We start from the raw sequence: 6146 nt of genomic DNA on the forward strand, positions 1-6146 counted from the left end.
GAAGTGATGGGCGAGTCGGAGGTACAGCAGGATTAGCATGAGGAGGTGAAGAAAAATTACAAGAAGTGAAAGAGTGTGAGAAGGAGGAAGAGGAGATGAAGCAGCAAGTAGCAAGAGGTGGAGGAGGAGATGGAGACCAGAGGTGAGAGAAGGATGAGAGAGAAGAGAAGAAGATGAGCAGGTGGTGGAGAGGGAGGAGGAAGAGATAACAAAAGATGAGGAACAAGGGGAAAAGGGGAGGTGAACAATGAGGAGTTGACGGAGATCCAGATGATAAAGAAATGGAAGAGGAAGAGGTGGAGGTGGAGGAAAGGAGGGGAAGGTTCAGGAGGTGGGGGAGGCAGACTGTAAAGGAGCAGCTGCAGGGGGAGGAAGAGGAGGTGGAGGAGGAAGTGATAGAGTTTGTAGGCAATATGGCGGTGTAAACACAACGCTGACATCACAGCCAGGAACTAAAGCGCCGCCCCCTCACAGAAGGTTTATTTCATAACTTTAAAAGTAATTCGTTATAGCATCCAACAACTACAGCTCCCATGAGTCTTAGCCACAAGTTTCCCAACACTTCCCCCCCCCCCATGAAGTTACTGTAACTGTCCTCAGTGTTATTACAGGTCGACACACACACACACACACACACACACACACACGCACACACACATGCACACACACACACACACACACATACACACACACACACACACACACACACACACACACACACACACACACAGGGAGAGACAGGACTATTACCCTGAATTAGTTGACTTTACTAGAAAATTGTGGAAACCCGAGGTCTTAAATCATTTCAGTTTTTAAACAAGGGGACTACTGTGACAGAACCTTAATTAGATGTAGTAATCATATTAAAGTTTACAGTAGTTGTCTTTAGTTAAAATGTTTAGTTCACGTGACTATTTCTTTTCTGGAGTTGTATAAAGTTGTATAAATAACTATTAACTTTGATAGACACTTGTTAATAGTAGGATGCATGCATTGTTGGTTTGGGTCTGCACATGAGACAAGTGTCTCCATGCACTTTAAAAAAAAAGATAACACACGTTAAATGCAAGTAAAATATATAACGTAAAACATTGTGCCATTTGAACATAATGTAATTAGTCTGAATTCATGTTTTAGGCTCAGACTGGAGTCTGTTGTTGGCTTCTTACATACTTGCTTAAAATGTCTTTACCATGACCATGCTGTAAAACACTGAGTACATGTGTTTATGTGAAGAGAATTCAGTTTGGACCTAATAACTTTAATTTCAACATTTAAAGATGACATTAATCATGGAAGTAGACGTTGTCATTGAGTTGTTTGCAGACCGTAGTGGCATCACAGGAGCACACTGACTGACTGTCTGCTGAGATAATCATTAGCCATTTGTCTACTCTCTGAGCTGAGTCAAGTTGTTGTGTCAAACATTTAGACATTTCAATGTAGGCCTATCATTTGTATTTCTCATGTTGTATTTGCTGTATTTCTGCTGTATTTCCTGGTTTTTATAGTTTGTTTACAATAACTTCCGGGTAGAAAACTCCTGCATCCCATATAATTTACTGTATTGGTGCTGATCAAATGGAGACGAGGAACAACTGGATGTTTGATGCTTTCATATTTCAACACTTGGGCCAAAGACTTAAGAAAATGACACCACCCAAGCTAGCAGTCAGTCTGATTAGTGGTGAGATGCTATAGCAAAGCAACACAGTACAGAAAATAAGCCCAGCAGAAACGTCAGATAGGTATGTCGGCCCCCTGTGTAACTTTAAACGCAACAGTTACAGCTGAAAATGAAAACAGAAATAAACAAGTTTGCAGATTTCACATATCTCCGCAATTCAAATCAACTGCCATTTGTCTACCTGGAAGTATTTTTTTGTGTCAACGCAACGTCACAGTGATTCAGTCTATTGAAGTTGTTGTTGTTGAAGGGCATTTTGGCCTTTATTTTGATGGGACAGCTGAAGACATGAAAGGGGAGAGAGAGGGGGGAATGACATGCAGCAAAGGCCACAGGTCGGAGTCGAACCCGGGCCTGCTGTGTCGAGGAGTAAACCTCTATATATGGGGTGCCTGCTCTACCAACTGAGCTACCTGGGCGCCCTACATTTTAATTCTGCATTATAATTAGGATTGGGTATCGAGAAACGATTCCTATTCCTAATCGTTTCAAAAATTACGATTCCAGTGGAATTGTTTCTTTATTGGAATCGTTTCATCATCGGATCCAAATTCAACATACGCAAGTTTTGGTTTCCATGGAGCACAGTAAGCAGCGCTCGAGTGTGGCTTTATTTTACGTTAAAAAAGCCTGTTAAAACTGCAAACCACCATTGAATCTAAATAAAACTTTCCTCTTATTTGTGAAATAAGCATATGCTTATTTCACAAATAAGAGTTTGGAGTTGAAACAGGTCATATGACCTGTTTCAACTCCACCACTCAAAGAATCACAATCGAGAATCGATAAGAACCGGAAGAGAAAGGAAGAATCAGAATTGGAATCAGAATTGGAATCAGAATTGTTAAAATCCAAACGATGCCCAACCTTAATTATAATACAGGTGTCAGAAAAACTGTATATTTGTTACATTGTTTAATAACATTTTCTTTAAACTGCATTATTTTTTACTATGTTATATTTTTATAAAAACTATTATATTTTGTATTTGTGTGTTGTTGCCAATTTCCTTTTAGATCTTGTTACAACAAGTTCAAAATGCTCAACCATAAATAACGAAGCACAATAAAATTTCAATTTAAAAAAAAAATATTTAAATGTTTTTAAGTATTTCAGAAATCTGATTCAATTTACAATTGCTACTTTTATAAACATCATTGTTAAAATGGAGCTTCAGTAACCAGCACGTTTTAGAATGGATTAAAGATTTGATGCATCATTTGTAAACAAATATTAAAATGGTTCTTTATTATAAGGTAACTGTTAAAATGTTCTGAAGCAATTTACAAGAAATCATTCCTACCACAAGCAATACAACTTTTTAACACGTCATCACTGAGTGTTAGATAAGACTGTTATACAGCACAACTGCACTAAGTGCAATCTTTATTAATGCTCTTTAAGTAGTTGTGCATTTGTATTCCTAACTTGTATATATTTTAAATAGTTGTTCTTGTATTCTATCCTATTTATCATTTCATGTATATTGTATCCTATTATTTCATGTATATTATAAGTGCTGTGTGTCTGATATTTTGCTGCTGTAACACTGTAATTTCCCATTTTTTGGATCAATGAAAATCTATCTATCTATCTATCTATCTATCTATCTATCTATCTATCTATCTATCTATCTATCTATCTATCTATCCTTTTCATTGCATTGACATTCAACATCATCTGGTCAACAATGTGATAGTTTTTCAGCATCACCCATTTATTGTTTTAACAAGGGCCTAATTTGTTTAGATTTTCACTCTTTCAATTTGGTTCATAATTGTTGGGGGGGAAGAAATTAAAGACAAAGGCAACAAAAGAATACAAACAAGATAATTAACGACATCAGATTTATCAATTATTAAATAGGAATCCACGTTGCAACTTGTGAAACAGTTTCAAAAAGAGAAGAGAGAGAGGCAGAAGTTGGTGACAGAGCAGGTTCCTCTGCTGTGGGTCCTGGGGAGTCCTATTAGCTGCGCTTCAAAGCGAGCGGCCGGCCGTAAAATGGGAATAAAAGCTGCAGAGCTGCTGGTTGATCAGTACATTTCCTCTCTCTCTCTATCTCTCTCTCTCTCTCTCTCTCTCTCTCTCTCTCTCTCTCTCTCTGTGTCCCAGGCCATCTGCTGTGTACAGAGCAGCAGTATTGATCTGCAGCTTTGTGCTGGAGACCACATGCTAATCTATAGCGTTAGTGACAAACACTGCTCCGCTTTGCCTCGCATCTGTCCCACTGACTCTCTTTTTTTCTCTCAATATAACCAGTGCCATCCTCCCTCCCTCCCTCCCTCCCTCCCTCCCTCTCTCTCTCTCTCTCTCTCTCTCTCTCTCTCTCTCTCTCTCTCTCTCGCTCTCTAAATGAGCCAGCAGTTTTTGAACGGGGGTCCATCTGTCCGGCTTCAAACTCTTCCTCCTCCTTCTTCTCCTGCAGTGGTTGGTTGCTGGTGAGTCCTGTTCAGTGTGTTTTGGTGTTTCATGGCAGCCATATTTGGTGTTGAATATAAAGTGTGAATACAGTCTTTTGTTGAGTTTTATAAAGATATATGCAGATGATATACATAATTATACAGCTAGATGTATGTAAAGAAGTAGAGAATACAGATATTGTAGAGTTAGATGAAAACACGTATTCCAAGCTGTGCAGATATTATGGCGATATTATACAGTAGACATACTGCGGTAATTTAGCCTACAGTAATAATGATTGATTGAATGATATTTCAATCAATAGGTTAAGAAACCTTTTAAATGTATTTAAATATATGCTAGATAGACAAAGCTTTAAAGATGTAGAGTTTCATTGAGATAAAACTGATTCATAAAGATAATTGTTGCACAAAATGTTGAGATAAGTGGTAAAATAGGGATTTATAGACATACATATGAAAAGTAATATACATTCAAGAATCGTACACACACATATTTTGAGATAAAAACAACATGAGATAGCTATATACGTAGATAAAAAGATGAACAAGTTATTAGCAGAGATAAGAGAAGCATTTTAATTAAACAGTTTAGAGAGCTGACACAGAGATTTGTATAAACATGTAGAGAAAACTTCATATAAAAACTTTATTTAGGCTATTGAAATGTATAAATACACATTTTGAAATAATACAGAGATACTTAGAGACTTAGATAAGTATATAGATAGTATTTGGAGCGACTGTAGTAAAGATAATTCAGCTCTTATGAAGATTTATATACATGTATAGGCTACTGACGTAATTTATGAAGTTACATAAATACATAATGATAAAACACGTTTATCGGTAGGAAAATATGCAAATGTATTTAAATAGAAGGATATAGATCAAAGCTTTATAAACATAGAGACAATACACAGAGATACACACACAACACAAGACGTGTTTTAAAGATACATTAGACAAGTTATAGATAACTACAGACACTGAAATAAATACAGTATATAGAGACCATACAAAGAGGTGTCTTTCATAGATACATCTTTTTGAAATAATACAGAGATGTGTGGGGAATGGAATGGAGATTTATAGAGATACAGATAAATATAGAGACATAATACTTACCGAGCTTCGTAAATGCATGTATACAAACACAGTAGAGATATACACAAAAATAAAAATACATATTAAAATTGTATTAAATATGTAGAGACAAGTATAAATGAAAAGAGATGATGTATTTATATTTGTATAGAAGAATTATAAAGCTTTGAAGAGTAAGTCTAGAGCAAGTCTACAGATTCATGGGATGTATAGTAACTATATATATATATATATATATATATATATATATATATATATATATATATAGAGAGAGAGAGAGAGAGAGAGAGAGAGAAAGAGAGAGAGAGAGAGAGAGAGATAATGTAGAGATGTATATACATTTATAGCGATTCAATATGTAGAGACGATGCACACATTATGAAGATAATGTAGAGATACATAAAGATAAAGTGTATTTACAGATAAGCCGTTATTCTGGGTATGACATTTTAAAAACACACACACACACACACACACACACACACACACACACACACACACACACACACACACACACATGTAAATACAGTATAATAAGGATATTACTGAAGCTATTTGGGAAAAAAACTAAGAAAAGTGAGGCACACTTCCATTATCTTCCTCCTTCCCTCTATCTTCTCACCATTTTTTTCTCCCTTTTTTCTCTTCCTCCTTTATTCTCTGACAGTCTTTTCAAACTTTTCGGACCTGCTGCCTCTTTTGTTGTGGTTCTGTTGGCCGTGAAATCGGCTTTTAATGGGAACACAATGGCCGCGTGCAGAGTCGACCCGCTGTATTCAAATGTGACCGCACGCCATTATCACTGCATTTCCAGCTCTAAATAAACACTCATTTAACAGCCATTCATCTCACATCTTTATGAATTTGTATATTAGTTATTGTACATTTTTGAACTGTTGCCAAACTCCAGCTAACTGCAATGAAACAGC

This window comes from Sander lucioperca, chromosome 14 (genome assembly GCF_008315115.2).
Source record: "Sander lucioperca isolate FBNREF2018 chromosome 14, SLUC_FBN_1.2, whole genome shotgun sequence".
NCBI classification, from domain to species: domain Eukaryota; kingdom Metazoa; phylum Chordata; class Actinopteri; order Perciformes; family Percidae; genus Sander; species Sander lucioperca.